This window comes from Periplaneta americana, chromosome 12, assembly GCF_040183065.1.
Source record: "Periplaneta americana isolate PAMFEO1 chromosome 12, P.americana_PAMFEO1_priV1, whole genome shotgun sequence".
Classification (NCBI taxonomy): Eukaryota; Metazoa; Arthropoda; class Insecta; order Blattodea; family Blattidae; genus Periplaneta; species Periplaneta americana.
The window spans coordinates 12,259,277-12,277,036 of NC_091128.1; the positions used below are offsets into that span (position 1 = coordinate 12,259,277).

Genomic DNA, 17,760 nt, shown 5'->3' on the forward strand with positions numbered 1-17,760 from the left:
GCTTATTTCATCTGCCGTGACATGTAAATATTACTTTCTTGAATTTGTTATTGTTTGCGAATACAGACTATTGCCTTCTGAGAACAGAGAAATACTCTTTAATGTATAAAGACTTCTAAATTCTAGCGTTCTACGTTTCAAATAAGACATTATAATAAGAAATATTAACTAGTGTAATAATAAATAAGTGTAGCAACTATATTTGTTGTATCTTGAAAAGGTTATATTCAGTTTGTGTTTCCAGTACTAAACTAATTTACAAAGCTAGAAAATAATATAATTTTGTTATGTGTTCAGGTATAGTCTGTCTAAAATTACTATAATTATTGTAACATGCGACATTCTGAAATTCAAATCATGGAATAGATATCACTATCACCTGCATGAACCACCAGAGCGCACCGTAGCTTTTGCAGCGAAACTACAAACAACTTGTAACTGCTGCGGCTGGCTCCGTCTGTCTTTCTCTCTTTCAAGGTTTTTTTAGCACTTTGGGAGCGCGAGTTGCCCATCCATGCGCATGCAATTGGTATTGATAAGAAGCTAATGATTTAAAAATCACTCACTCAACTTAGCAGCTCCTCCGGGATCATCTCCATCTGATTCTTCTAACGCAGGAATATAATGTTGTGACTGTGAGGACCCCGTAGTATTCCTAGCCTGTCCACTTCCATATTTTCTCTACGTAGCCAAGGTACAGTAGCCCTACCTATTTTCTCCAAAACCTCTGTTGCTATCTGATAATATTCTTGCAACACTTGTTCACACGACCCAGACCTGCCCGTATTGTCAGAATTGCATTCATTAATAATTTTGTCCCCATCCGTTTTCGTAGACTTCACAACATTCCTCATACTATTCCCTCCACTTGAGCATTAGATCAAGAAAGCACAATAAAATCAACCAAATCTTGAAAAGGATTTATAGCAGATATGCCCCTATAACTGGATACTTCACTCCAGAATTCAATTGCATTTGTCTTTAAGTTGCACTTCACGTAGTCACTTCTTTACGAAATCATTGCCGACATTAAGGCTCTATATTAGAGACCGGCAAATCACACAAGACTCACGCCCGTACCCGGTTGCCGTCAGGCTTGGGTTCCGGTGACGCTACAAAGTAGGTTAACTTTTAGCCTGAACCCATTGAGCCCGGGTTTTATAGGTTCAGTCCAGGCGGGACCCAAGAAAGCCTGCCTGTTTGCTCGTATTATAAGGTAGAGTGACTTGCATTCACGGAAGCCAGTCTGCGCTGGTTAAGATGAAACAGTACTAGTTTGAAACCTAAGTTCGTTGGCTATTTAGTCACTTCAAAAAATCTTTATATTATGGTCCAACACGGCAGACATTTCTTGATTAAAGAAACACAGTTTTACGATTTATTGCGTTACAGAATTCATGATGTAATAAGACAATATTATACATTTCATATTCCTGCAAAGTGCATCTGACTCAACAAAATAGTAACATTTCGTAACTCGTGACTAACTCGTGACTAGTTGAGAAGAGAAGAGAAGAGAAGAGAAGAGAAGAGAAGAGAAGAGAAGAGAAGAGAAGAGAAGAGAAGAGAAGAGAAGAGAAATATGTTGAAAAGATATTGGTAAGAATTATTATGAATATCAACAACTATTATAGAAAAATATTTCAGTTTAACTTTTTCCTTATCAACAATTAAAAGCCTCATGAATAACTGTAAACTGTATAAAAGTTTTTCGTTCTTCAGAATATTGATTTGCTATTTAAATTCTGAGGGACAGATTTCTTTTTATTTATGAAGTTGAAAGTTTGAATGGTTTGCATTAAATTTATATTACTACGATGAAAAGGAAAGTGCAAGTAATTTATAGTGTAATAACTGTTGGCATTTAATGGATATTATGTTGACGAGAAACAGTTTTCTTTGTCTTTATTTTTTTATTGGGTTATTTTACGACACTTTATCAACATCTAGGTTATTTAGCGTCTGAATGATATGAAGGTGATAATGCCGGTGAAATGAGTCCGGGGTCCAGCACCGAAAGTTACCCAGCATATGCTCGTATTGGGTTGAGGGAAAACCCCGGAAAAAACCTCAACCAGGTAACTGGTCCCGACCGGGATTCGAACCCGGGCCACCTGGTTTCGCAGCCAGACGCGCTGACCGTTACTCCACAGGTGTGGACCTTTGTCTTTGTTAACGGTACGTTCCAGAAGACAACAAATTAAGTTTTCAGTAGTTTGTCTATATCTATAGGCTTCTTGTCAGGTTTGAATGACTTGGTTCATATTTATCATGCATCTGAAAGCAGCAATCTGCTGCAGGTCGGCGGAACCCAACAGGCCTTTCGGGTCACTCTTAGGACTGTTTGGGAGTCACGTGCAACCACACTGCCTGCCTGCTTGTGAGGGAAGGTTGCAGGCGGCCGAACGATACGAAGCGTAAGCCCGCTCAAGGACGTAAACAGTCATGGGCAAGCCTCATCGACAGTTTGCCGGGCTCTACTCTATATCTCAGTTATTTATGGATAAATAGTACAGAGAAATGTTTAACGATATTGTACCGATATAGCCTATTTATAAAACCGGCAATAGTTAATTAACACTGTCACGGTACACGTCTTACACAAATAATATTCTTTAAACAATTGAATTTAACCTGTCTCTATTCTGTAATCTCTATATATTACAGTCATTATTGTCACGTGAAGTACTAGTGCACGGCGGCAGCAGACGTTCGATTTTTAACGTTTGATTGCATTTTATTACTGTCCGACTGTTAGAATCGACTGATATTAAACTTGCGAAACAACAATAACGCTAATATGAATTTCATTTCAGAAACTTCAAATATTAAAAACCGCTAGTGTTCCCGCTAAGCGGGATAATATAATTTTACCCGCGAGATGGTTATCCAAAAAAAGGTAGATTTAGCGGGAAAACCGCTGAATTGGCAACACTGGTCAAACCTTTTCTATTATTTTTTTTTAGGATATTAATTGCTATTAATGTAATTATTTTTTAATTATAATTCCTTGCAAATATACACTGTTCATTGTTGCTTTGAGAATGACGACACCGCGCGCCGTTTCACGGATGAATTGGTATTATTGCCGCGGTCTCATGCTTAACATTCGCCAGGTCTTTGAGCGGCATCGTGCAGGTCTTTGAAATTTAATTGTTTTATTGTTTTCTATTTCTTATGTCGCCACTCCAATCACTCGCCTCAATTGCAATGTTGCAACCAATAAGCTGCTTACATTATAAAATGACACCTACTTGTCTAATCACGTGGACTAAAAGCGAGGTTGCAATCTTGTGCTGACACCGAACGTTAAGGTATGTGATTAAAAATTCATATTGTGTTAAGAATGTGAACGTACTCGTATTTGAAACAACAACAAATATAATAATAATAATAATAATAATAATAATAATAATAATAATAATAATAATAATAGCCATCTAACAATATATCAAACTAGTGGTCTTCAAAATTATGTTTTAAAAGCACACCGCACGTTATTGTATGATGCCGACATGTTAAGTATGAGGCCGGGGCGATTATAACCACTCTTTGTTGTAATAAAAGTATTCTTTTATTCGCTTTGAGATTGTTCCAATGCCGAATCATAACAATATATTGTCGCAAGGAATTACATAGTAAACATATTATTGATTTCTGAAATGTTTTTTTCTCACTCATATCAAAATTCGCGGATGTTTCGCTTGCCCCGTCTGTCCATTGGAGTGAATACAGACCTAGCTGTACTAAGTTCTGTTACGTTCTCCACTCCAATGTATAAAAAATTCCCATAATTATGGTGGAAAATAATAAGTAAACAAATATAAAAATAGTAACGCTATAAACACATTCTAAAAATATATGCGCACGTACGGGACTGGTATGTGCTGCCTACAAATTTCAACGTGAGTGGGATATGGCGATAAACTTTGTCTGGCACCCTACATCTCAGAGATAGGGTTTCTTGAAGTGTCATGAATCTGCGGCACGGGACTCACATTTCAATTTTCCTGTCAGAGAAATTCACTCCAAATATATTATCGCTCTTAAATCTGTTGGGTTTGAACTTGTAAACGTCGGATCTGTATCCGCTAGACCAAGGATGAAAAGAAGGAACTTCTAAACATTACTGAAATTGTGTACTGAATTAAGGTTACCAGGTGTCTTCGTTCTCCGGGAAAGTCTCCCAATTTTGCTTTTTGTACAAGGAAAAAGGTTAGGTTAGGTTAGGTTAGGTTAGGTAACGGTGGCTAGGAGTGAGTTAGAGACGATCCTTTGCACATCGGCCATACTGAGGCCTATTATGCAACCCGAATTTTTTATGGGATGAATGAGGATGAGGTGTACCAGCCCATCGGCCGCATGTGACCTCACACATTCCCCCAATGAGGGCTCCCTATTCCCTCGCCCTAATTTAATACCGCCAAGATGACCAAGCAGCACAGGACCCATTCCAACGGCTCTTTCAAGGTGTCGAAGCGCCCTCGGAAGTGCTCTTAAGGAATGAATCCTGGCAGAGATATTGCGGAAGGCTGGAAACCCAGGAACGGTTGTGGAGAGGACGCCCCCCTCCCCGTAAGCGGACGAAGATATGCGTCTGACCTGAATAATATGTCTATGGAATGAGATGAAGAAAATGAATGTTATGAAATCTAAATTTTTTTTCTACATGGGAGGGGAAGAGAAATGGACACTGGCAATGAAAATTCCAACCCGGCATTTATCTAAGTAACTGTGGAAAACAACGAAAAAAAACCACAGGCAGGTTGGCCGGAAAGAGAATCGAACCACGCACCTCCCAAATGCGAGTCCAATGCGGAACGCATGAGCCACCTCGCTAGGCAACGGGAAGAACTCTCGTCACCAGAACTTTTCCAAATTTATGCGCAGATATTTCTGGATTTTCAGTGTTAATTATTATGATTTTATGGAAATGCTGCTGAATATCTCGGTGCTGAGATATTCATTCACAAGATAAAATATCTAATGTATATTGCTGTGATCTCCTCCAGAAAGAGAAAAATTTAAAATGACAACCCATTACTTTTCTTCAAATCTCGATGAATTCGACCTCGATGAAGACCTTATTTCCGCAGAGTTGATATCTGAACGTCACCAATTTGGTGCACATCTGGAAGTGAATACGAAATCTTTGCAAGAATATGCTGGATACGATCAAATTTATAAAGATTTTAATATTCATAACCTCTATTTATCAGCATTCCCCAATATGGAAATTGCTATGACAATATATCTGACACTTTTCGTGGCCAGTGCATCTGAAGAACGTTCATTTTCCAAGCTAAAATGAATAAAAGACGAATTAAGAATTCACATGGAGCAATTACGTTTAACTTATTTGAGTTTCATAAGTATTGAACATCCTCTGATTGAGATTCTGGCTGAAACGTACATTTATTATCAGGCAGTACATCTCACTTGACGATATGTGTCAGAGGAAAAACAATTGTTTGTATGCATCTGACGTCTGATTAGTGTAATATGTAGCTAATCGGCGATGTATGTAATGGAGGAGAGAAAGGAACCCAATTTCTCCTGGCCTAGTTGCCTCATAAGTGGTGTCTTCTTGGTATCACTTGTGAGGTTCAGACCTATCTTTGGATAGTTGACTAAACAACAACAATAACAACAACAACAACAACAACAAACAGTATTGAAGAAGCAATTTTGGGGGACACTGATATGTAGAAACTGGAAGAATTTAGGCAAATGCGCAGCAGCTTTAGTTAAATTTTATTATGACAGAATTTCTGTTAAATCCGTTTGAATTGTGAAGTTGGAACGCGCTTAAGTCCGAATCATGAAACGAAGAAAAAGAATTTGAAAACATTAATTGCGTAAAGTTGAATATTTTATATTAGTTCGGAGTTGGAGCTCGAACTTTCTAAAGTTTTTTATACCCATACACTATTTAATATCTGTCGTCATATTACGTATTTTTAGACCTGTGGGTAGGCATTTACCAGTAATTTTTGCTATTGTTGGATTTCTGTTTCTGTTGTGTGTTGTGGATGGCTCGTGTCTATGTAAGTGATTTTTATTTTCATTAATGTTCATAATATTGGTGTTTTAGGCGGTAATGAATCACGGTATGTAATTTTCCAATTCCCATTTGCCTTTTGTGACTGAGAAAAACCACGAAAAACCCGAAAGTCAGATTAGTCCGCCACGGGGTTTGAACCCGGGATCTCCCGAATGAGAGCGTCAAAAGTATTCCCCATCAGCATCCATAAATTTTTGGGTTCGACGAACTAAACGAGGGACGTTTGAAAACCTTCAATTTGATAGCTGCACACGGAATTTAAATTTTTTCACATAATTCCGCCAGTGTAGCTTGAGTTAAATCGTGTGAGCGTGGGGGTAGGTACACACTAGAATTTTTTGTCCTAATCCAGTGGTTCCCAAACATTTTCGACTCGCTAACCACTTTCAGAACGATCTTAATCCGAATTTGTGTTACATCTTACTAGTATTATAAATAATACTTAACAACTTAAATTAACTTGAAGTTACTGTAGTTATGGTAGACAGCCTGATCTTAGTATGCTCTCCAAAAATGATGCAACAACGCATAGGCCTAAAATATCGAAACTAGCCTACATTAGTTCAAATATAATTACACATTTATTTTACATTTCACAACATTAAAACCAAAATTAAATAGGTAAGTTAATAATACAATAGCGCATTTTGCTATCTTTAAAGTGACATTACTGGAATTCACACATTTTAATTTCAACACGCTGAGAATTACTTTATAGATATTATGGAAATATTTTACGTAGCGACAGAATTTTATGCGGGCTTAAGTTGGAGGTACTGTCAATATTTTAAACTTCTCTCTTAACCCAAACATTTTTACTATAAGGTTAGGCCACTTACCTTTTCATTTGATATTCAATGAGAATTTCGATAGCACACAGCTTTGAAGTCAGGAACTAAAGACGTTACAGGAAATCTCACATCACTTTCAGCACGAAGTAAGTCTATTTCTCGATTTATTTTTTTAGATAGGATTATGAAGAAAGAGCCTTCTCGTACAAATATGTGTATGAAAAAAAGAAAAAGGTAACAAGACTGTTATCGTTTTATGCACTAACACTGGAAACTCCTTAAAACTAATTAATGGCAAAGATTTATAACTTTTATGTAATTGAGAATCAATGAGAAATGGCGCTTAAGTAGAGAAGGTTTCAGACGACTGTTAGCAAGAATGTCACCAGAAACAACACACTGCGGTCTTGGACAGTTCTTGTCACCTATAAAGGAAAATCCAAACCAAATATAATTATCATCTTACTTTCTTTGCTTTACTTTGTCGGATTGATACATATCACTGGAAGCTGAATCACCCGATGGACTTGACGCAGCACTCCCGATTTCTGATCCCGTTTAAAATGTCCACTGGAGTGGAGTGAATCTATACATGAAAAAGTTTTTTTTTTAATCTGTTTTCTAAATGTAATAATTGCAAAAATCTGTATTTTCACTTAACTTAGGAATGTGAAATACATGGAGTTTCCTTATCTAATTTTTGAGGTGCCCTAAGGGCTTTGAAGTTTCTTAAAATTATAATTTTTTTGCCTGTTTGTATATTTATTCTATTATTTTGTTTTCATTACATAGGTAATGAATTGCTGTAAAATCACATATTTAGGCCTAAACTTTATTTGGAAGACTCTGAATTGGGGTTGTAATATACAGTATTTTTGAGAGAATCCAAAGGGACAAAATATATAAGTAGTATTTTACATAAAATATGACAAAAATTACAATTCAGCTCATCTATTTTTTAGTTAGGATTTATTCTTATTCTTTCATTTCTTTTTGACAGTGAGTGATAACTAAATCAGCAGGTCTAATTATCATCCTTCTTTCTGTTCTTTTTCCTAGTAAACATTCCTTCTTGTTTTGGAACACGTCGGTCTTTTTCACAATTAGGCCTACAGTATTAATTTTTTTTTTTTTTTTTTTTTTTTTTTTTTTTTTTTTTTTTTTTTTTTTTTTAACTGCAATAGTTTGTTCGCTTCTTCTTTGAATTTTGGAATGTTGTCATTTTAGTTGTCGTCACTATGTCGTTTCTTACAAGGCTTAATTAAGTTTGTGTATTAATCATCGTAAGTACGAATCAGTTGTAATATTCTTGTATGACTGACTTTCAGAATTTATGCCTTTACCTGGATTTCCTTAGTTTTGGTAACAACTCTTTCTGAAATCTCTCCAACAGTAGATTCTTTTAATTAGAAGTCAGATTTTAATTCATTTTTGACGCATAGATAATATTTCATTACGTCATGATAGGTAGGTGATGGGTTCAGCCCCTCTGGCATTGCGAATACAGGGCAGAAGGTCAGATTTCGTGTATTAATTAGAGATATTCTGATTTAAATACCCTGCTACATAGGACTGAATTCCCATTAATTTTATTATATTAATTTTATCATACCTAAGAGTTTTGTAATTATTCCCAATTTTCTTATAAATTGAGGTTTTTGTGGCACTTCAAGATGAAGCAACAGGGGACCAAAATATCCCGAGTCTTTTAACATGTATTTTTAACATGTTCCTGATATCCTGTTCAGATTAAATTACTGGAGAATGTTCTCTCGCTAAAAAGTCTGAACCTCAAAATTTTATGAAAATGTCAAAATATGATGTTCTTGTGGCATCTGTAAATATTAACGTAGAGAATATATATTTTGCATTGTTCTTTATGATATCACTCCACAAAGTTTCCCTGGTATAGCATTTTGATTCCACAAACTTTATATTTCCACTGTACCCTAATGTCCACGTTTCACCCAATTATCCATAGTAGATGTGAACTGAAACGATTTCGATACGATATGCAACTGCATTAGCCAACCAGGCTAAGTAGAAGTAGCTTATTTTTTAAACAATTTAATTGGTTGTGCATTTTCTGAGGTGTAACTTAACCATTACTTTTGCAGGCAGCCCGAATTAGAATCCGATCAGGTCTGGGATTTTTCATTGAAAAATTCATAGACACTTATGACGGATAAGATCGCAGATGGGGGCTTGTCTAGGGTTCCTCCCGTTTTTTCCCATATTAGGTATCTACATAATTCCGCCAACATTTCTCCATTTCGTCATCATTCCCCGGCTGGCGACCCACGAGTAGGGCTGGCCTAGGGACGAGGGAGGTTGCTTGCTCGAAACCTAGATACGCAACGAACCATAGATTAATCAGCCGGTGTGGGTTTGGGAATGCGCCTACCTTAAGGGTTAGTGCAATAGATCGTGAAAAATCGCAGTGCTGGCCCATAGTGCCTTCTACCGAAATTTCAATCCATTCCATTTACTTATACAGGGCTCTGAAAGATATTTCGTATAGGAGGAAACCAGCTACATTGGAGGAGGTACGTGAAGGAATTCAAATGTCGTGTGTAACCATGGCAGTGCACACATTGGTCAACGTTGGCTTAGCTTTGGATTTAGGCTTACTTTGGTCAACTATGCGCACTATAACTACATGCGATAATTGTCCAAGCATGACAGGCGCCCTGGTTGGAATTCGTAAGTCCGATGTTGTACTGACAGGTGGGCGATCCCACTGAGAGATACAGGTTCCATCCTCAGACGAGTGGCCTAATAATTCTTAGGACTCTGAGCCTCCAGCCCTTCCAAAATCAGTATTGAAAACCCGTTCTTCTTCAATTACTAAATTCCAGCCAATTTTTAACTATATAGCAGATGAAAGATGAAATCAAGAATATTGGTGGAATGGTAGAAGGAAACGGGAATACCCCGAAAAAACCTTCTGCAATGTATGTTTGTCTACCATAACATTCATCACGACCTGGCTGGAGATCGAAACAGGGCCGTCTGGATGGAAAATCAGCTATTACTTGAGTCATACACAGGTATTGGTCAACGTTACTCGTGACCCTAGAAATGTTTGAATTCTAAAGTGAAGAACTTCTAGCAGTTGTCATAGTACTATAGTTGTTGAACATGTGTCACAGCCATTCCTTGACATGTGTATCAATTTAGTAATAAAGATTTAGGCAGCTTTATTGTACGTTGAATTGTGTCCAAATTTTTGGAACACTTTTTACACTAATTATGACGTCAAAAATAACGTAAGAGAGCTAATAGAGGAATACAGAACTTAAATTTCAAGGACTATAAGAATATATGTTATGAAAAGAGATAGGGCATATTCACAAATTTTATAAACACGGGAAGTATGAGAAAGAGAGAATTTTAGATATGGAACTTGAACAAGATACGTAATGTGTTGAATTACAATAAAAAATGGAATTAAATATACAGGATAAAAATTTAGGCGTGACATTTGTTTATACAAAGAAACAAATCCAACCTACTGGGTATTGTTATGGACTACGAAATGGTCCATCCTAACAATTGGATCTCTTCCACCACTCTTGAACTTGATTTGTAAGGGCATGAGGCCTTGCCTACTTCAGATATCAAGTACGGTTTCCCACTGTCATTGTAAAATGCCTGACCACATATATAACAGATTGCTCAGCCTTATAGACTTTGACAGCAAAAACTTTGATTAATTTCACTATGCTGCCATCTAGCGACTGTATAAGAAGTCACGTTATAAATCTCATTTGAATTGAATGGAGCAAATGTACTTATATCTATACTAAAAGCCAGGTTATGAACCGACTAAACCGGAAGCAACGTTCTGTTGGTCTCTTTCTGAGCTCTGTTGCCACATAGTAGGGCGAGATTCAAAGCGTGTTCAGTGTTTGTCACCGATATGTTTAAAATAACTACTGTATATAGTTCTCGATAACATTATCAACAATATTAGTAATTAAAATTACGGTTTTTAAGAAAGCACGAGCTAATGACGCTGGTACGAAATGCGACTCGTAATGCACGTGGTACTGCAAATGAACTGGCTGCACTGTCTCCGTGATTCCGTTGCCAGATTTTCGTTAGCAGACGACATTTTCAGGCGAGGTCCAATGAAAAGCTCCGTTCTCGTTCTCCCCTCCATCCCCCACACTCAACGTGTCATCACTGCACAGGCTACCCCTCTAACCCGCACTTTCCTCTCGCCCATCCAACTACTTCCTGTTTCGTCGGTTCATAACCTGGCTTTTAGTATAGCGGTCGTTCCCAATCGACGGTGGCGATCCTGGCGGTTGTTCTCTTCCACAAATTTAACGGTTTTTAACATGGGAATGATCAATCAGTTATACATGTGATCTGGGGTAAAATATTCACTTCATGAAGAAAATAGCATTAAGCAGTGCTAGAAATTGCAAAATAATGATTGAACTAAACTAATCTAAACTAATACTTTAACAATGAACATTATTATAATATATTGATCTATAACTGTTAGCTCCTGACTCACTGAAACCTTAACGAAAGCCTGGACTAATTAACTGAGAAATGGCAACAACACGTTTGCAGAATATTTGATCAGTACCAACTTACCGTGATGTACAGTTCCACAGAAAAGGAATGAAACTACTCTTGGTCGTCGAAAGTTGAAGTTCTACAGCGCGGTTCACGCGATATCGACGTAGCCAGAAAGACATCTGGTCGTGCATGTGTAGAGCTATTTGCATCCTATACCAAAGTACACACCAGTGCAAAATGTTATCAGTTGTCTCTCTATTTCTGGTGTAGATCCCTTTTTACGTCCCTGATCGTTTAGCTTTTATGAAAGTTTGAAATATATCACGTAACACGAAAGTCATTCGCCAGAGTGGGAGAACAATATTAATTTTGAAATGACAAATGTAATCCTACGACAAAGACAGCAAGCAACATTGCAAGAACCACGACAAAAGCAACAAGGACCACGACAGGACAAAAATCAGGACCACGATAATATATTACGAGAAACACGATAAAACACCACGGCAAGGATTATGATAAATACCACGACATGGACTGTGATAAGGATTACAAAGATCAGAACCACGAAAAGGACTATTAGAAAGACAAAAAGAACCACGATAAGAATAAAGATCAGGACCACGATAATATATTACGACAAGAACACGACAAACACCACGACAAGAATTACGATAAATTCCATGACATCAACCACGATAAAGATTACGACAAGGACCAGGACCACAAAAAGGACTATTAGAAAAACAACAAGGACAACGATAAGTATCACGACAAAGATATCAACGACCTATGTAAGGACCACGAAAAGGACAAAGATATGAACGACAAGGACAACAATAAAGATCACAATAAGGATCACGACATGAACCACGGTAAGGAAAGTGATAAGGGCCACAACAAGAAGCACGATAAGGACTACGACAGAGACCACGGTAAGGATCACGACATGAAACACGACAAGCTTCAAAATAAGAATCACATTTAGGACTTCAATATGGACCACGATAAGGATCACGACAAGAACCGGGATAAGGATCACAGCGTGAACCACGACAAGCACCATGACAAGGATCACGATAAGGACACCAACATGGGCTACGATAAGGACTACAATTAACACCACGGCAAAGATCACAGTAAAGATCACGACATGGATAAAGACAAACGAAATAAGGATCACAGTAGGAACCACGACATGGACAACGATAAGGACTTCGAAATTTACTAACATAAGAACCATGACAAAGACAAGAAATACAACTACAAATATCATAACAAGAACAAGTGGAATGATAAAAACCATTACAATGGACATGGAGAAAATAACAAGGACAACTCTAACGGCTGTGATAAAGACAAGTACCACAATAAGGATCAGGACATGGACCATGATAAGCACCGCGACAACGATTGCGATAAGCACCACGACATGGAGAATGATAAGAACCAAGGAAGAACCATGAAAGGACCACGAAAGAATAAATAAAGGATTGCTATAGGGACTGCGTCAAAGATAACAAGCACCACAACAAGAAAAAAGTCAATAGATTTACTGGCATGTAAAAGAACTCCTGCGGGACAAAATTCCGGCACATCCGGCGACGCTGATATAATCTCTGCAGTTGCGAGCGTCTTTAAATAAAACATAACATATAACATTTAACATGAACCACGACAAGCACCACGAGAATGATCACGATAGGGGCCACGACATGGGCGACTATAAGGATCACGACAAGAACCATGATAGGAACCAAGACAACGATAAGGACAACTACAAAGACAAAAAATACCTAATCAGGACCATGACGAAAGGAGCAAGGAATACGATAAGGACTATTACAATGCCAACAAGAACCACGATAAAGAAAACAGAGATCATGATGAAGGACATGTCAAAGACAACAAGGATCACGACAAAAATAATAAGGATCATGACAAGTAAAACAAGAAGAATATAAGAAGGGCCAAGATAATAATTACGAAATATACCACGTTATGGACAAAGTTCACGATAAGTGTCACGACATGAAATACGATAAGGACCAAGACCACTATAAGGACTATAATAAAGACAACAAATACCACGACATGGATCATGATGTAGACAACAAGAACGATAAAGGATATTGCAACGACAAGGATCATGATAAGGAACACAATAAACACAAAGACCACAATAAGTAGTATTAAATAGACAACAGTGACCACGATGAGTACCGTGATTCACGTCGTGATACTTAGACCTATCATGGATCTTGTCGTTGACCTTGTCTTAGTCCTTATCGTGGTCTTTGTTATTTTTATCAGGGCCCTTATGCTGATTATTGTTGCCTTTGTTGTGGTCCTTGTTGTGATCCTTGTCTTTGTTATGGTCTTTATCGTGACAATTGTTGTCTTTATTGTGGTCCTTATAATTAATGATCTTTATTTTCTTTGGCCTTGTTCGTGGTCTTGTTCATTATTGTGATCCTTATCCTCGTTCATTTCGTGGTCCTTATCGTGATTTTTGTTGTAGTGCTTGTCGCAGCTCATGTTATTATTTTTGTCGTCGTCTTCATCTTTGTCCTTGTCGTGGTCTTTGTTTTTATAGTGCTCCTACAATAATTGTCATTTCAAATAATGTTCTTCCCCTTTGACAAGTGACTATTATTTCACACGGTAGATAATGTAGTCCTCAAAGGGGGCTCTTAAGATAATGTACGGCAACCTCACCGATCACAGATTTGCTTAGGATATTTTCTACCGAGCGCCATATAACTTATTTTGAGGTGAGCTATACTATAGTAGAGCAGGCAAGACCTTACGTGTCGTGGCTATAGGCCTATCACCAATTTTTATAGAGGGGGAATCACCAATTTTTATAGAGGGGGAACAAAGATAAACTTTCGTGTCAATAGATTTGTATAATATTTACCATCATGAAACAAACTCCCTTTCTGATAGCTCATTCTTTTCCCTGTGAAACAGCTCATATGCCATATCTTGCCCCCTCATCTATATAGTACAAAAATTTGTACAATTGTAATCTTACAAAATTGTGACTTATTCTACATCTTAAAGCTTTAATGTTAATGTAAGATCTATAGAATACAGTAAATGAAATGAAAAAAAAAATTGATTGAAAGCCTTCTCGAAGAGGGGAAGTTAGCACTCTCACTCGCATGTTTCCCCTTTTAGAACGTCTTCCTAAATGACCCAGGCTATACTATTTTTTGTGAGTATTTTGAATGAGAACGTCCCTAAGGTGAGACTAAAAAGCTGGATAAATATCTATCCCTCCATCTTGCATCTTGTATTGTTGACTGATGAGATTAATATTAAAAAAATATAATTCTATAAAATGAATTTCTTCGTGCATGTTAAAGCATTTTACATTTTTAAATTCCATTGTAAATGTTAGATTTTAATCTACATGCATTTATACTGTATATATATATATATATATATATATATATATATATATATATTTTTTTTTTTTTTTCTTCACAGCACTTCTTTACATGTAATGGTGTACCGCACATTTCTGTATCCGGTGCCACCATTAACATATTATTACAATAACACATTATTTGCAATACACGTTCACACAAATACTCCCAATTACACTATGTACCTTTTTTGTTCCTTGGTCAATCTCCCCTACATTTCAATTGATATTCTCTATTTGTTCATTAATCCTAATATATCTAATATTATATACTCCTTTCACATCCCCCTTTTCCTATAACTATTATACATTAAAATCTCAATTTCAATTTTTCTCTATAAATTATCATATTGAATTATTTGTCCAATTTGTTCTTTGACCTTTCATTCATTTACTTTTCCAACGTTCAAATGTTAGTACTAACTTTATGCTGTCACTTGTTCACTTCTCTTAACCCTTTCTCACTATTTTCACTCATTCCTATTTGCGCTTACTTCCACTTTCTCACTATTCTGCTTACATCTAATCCATTGTCACTATTCTCACTTCCTATGAATACTTATATTTTATTCTGCACATCTGCTTATACACTTTCTCTCCCCCCTATACTTCTCGATCTTTTCCACTTTCACTTTAATTGCACTTTTTGATCACATCCCCAATTTTTTTACACATGTCAAATATCTCTGCTAAATCCTCAACTGTCGCAAGTTCTGACTTTTCATTACTGTTCGTCTCTGCCTTATGTCTGTCTTTGTCTTTCCTTCTATTTATTTCTTCTTCTATTCCTCTTTTATTCCCCCCTCCACGCTTTCACTTGCACATACTAGATTTCCACTTAACTTGCACCCTTATTCTTTACACTATTTCCTTCCCTATCACTTCCCGACTCTTGGTTTCTCTTTTTATCACTTCTCGCCTTTTTTCTAGCGCCCGTGTTGCTTGTTCCGTTATTGTCAGCATTGCTTCTGGAGTGCGCTAACCTTACCGCCATTGTATGGAGATTAGGAATCCGCTTACGCTGCATGATCACGTTACTGTTGTCTTCTCCTTGCTGTGTCACCATCTTTACATTCCTCGTACGTCAATATGTGGGTTCCTGAACTCATTACTAATCACTCCTGTTACCATGTGTTGATCTGCGACAATCACTTGTTCTGTCCTTGAAGTTGGGATGATTTTCTTCTGCTCCTTCCCTCCGCTTATGTAGCTAACATCGACTCTCTGTTGCCTTCTCGTCGCTTCCCTCTGCAAAGTTGAAATATGTCCACTGTCCTCTTTCGTTCTTCTCGTTAGTCCAAATTCTGGATGATCTTCATTCCTCAGGCAAAACTCCAGTTCATACCATTTTCCGTTCACTTTCAGTTTATCCTCGTACATTTTAGCAAAGTGAGCCTTCGCCCTCACTGCTTTCATATAAGGTAGTAGCCGTTTTCTTCTATTTCTTACTTCAAATGGCATATCTGCTTCCACTCTCACTCCTGCACCACAGAGCGTCCTAGGTTATTCAGAATAGCTTCCCTTATTTTTGTATTCCTAAAGCTCAACAAGATAGGTCTTTTGGACCCGTTCCCTAACCTGTACGTATGGTTGACATGTTCTTCTCTCAACTCGATATTAAAGATCACTTCACATAAATCTCTCACTTTCTCAAAGGTATCCATCTCTTTTTCCCGGCCCCTTTCTTCGGCCCCGAAAATTATTAAGTTATTTTTCCTCATCTTGAGATCGTAGTCACTCATCTTCTTCTTTAATTTGTTATTCTCTGTTATCAACTCTTCTATCTTTTCACTGATGTTTTCTACCTTTAGTCTTAAGTTTTCTAAAGCCTGGTTCTTCATTTCTAATTCTACTTGATTCAAGCCTGCCTTATTATTCCTTTCCTCTCTACTTAATTCACTTACTTTATCATTTCCTGATGTCTCTTTCTGTAACCACTGTTATATTTTCTCTTACTGTATTATTCGCTTCTTCCTCAGGCCAATAGCCTTTATACTGTGTTAGCGAGTTGTGCACACGCCACTGCTCTCTCCGGCGTTCTGCTGTAAAGTGGATATATATATATATATATATATATATATATATATATATATATACATATGTGTATAATATATGTAAATGGTGTAAATGCATTCATTATATTAAAGTTTATAATATAATTTGTAATTTTGTATTGTCTGTGATCATTAACACTTAATCTCAGGACTGTAAAACTTCATTTCAACGTTATTTAGACCAACAAAATCGTTAGTATAGACTCAGAATCGAACCCGCTCTTTTTTGCACAATACGCAGAACACTTTAGCGCTGATCTACTGACACAACATGAAAGTCTAGTTATGAAGATTCAAATGTCGATTTAACTACATGATTTTTGTATACCTATATTTATCTATTATTTACGTCATATTACCATATTTTTCCAGTTTTTAAAGTGAATTTCGGAATGATGCTACGAACAAACCAAATACCCTGAATTTAAATAACTCAGATATTCGTTATTCTGTGTAAAAGCGCTCTGGTACCCGATCATGCGCAGTGTCTTACATCTGAGACGTTAGAATATTCCATCTTCTCATTCCTTTTTGGGGGAACTGTACAACTTTACTGTGTGGCTTTTGTTCACGATTATCACTCGTATTAATTAGATTATCAATAGATCCAAATTAAAGCTCAACCTACAAATTCAGAAAATGTTCATTCTTTCAAACTATTCGCGCTTTATTTATTTACTTCCTTGTTTTTATAATACATTTATAATATGTTTATTTAACATTTCTTTTAAGGCTTCATAGCGGATTATTTTTCATGTCTTACATGCAAATTAAAATGTTACTTAATTGCGGCTTTTAAGGAACTCGAAGGTTCAATGTCGCCCTCACATATGTTCGCCATCGGTTCCTATCCTGAGCAAGATTAATCCAGTCTCTATAATC

At 36.9% G+C, this 17,760-nt stretch overlaps 1 protein-coding gene across 2 annotated transcripts in view; it reads left to right on the forward strand.

The window, feature by feature from the left end:
• The window catches only part of LOC138710177 (beta-1,4-glucuronyltransferase 1-like), a 159,996-nt gene that overhangs the window by 13,841 nt on the left and 128,395 nt on the right, over positions 1-17,760 (forward strand). The window lies entirely within an intron of this gene.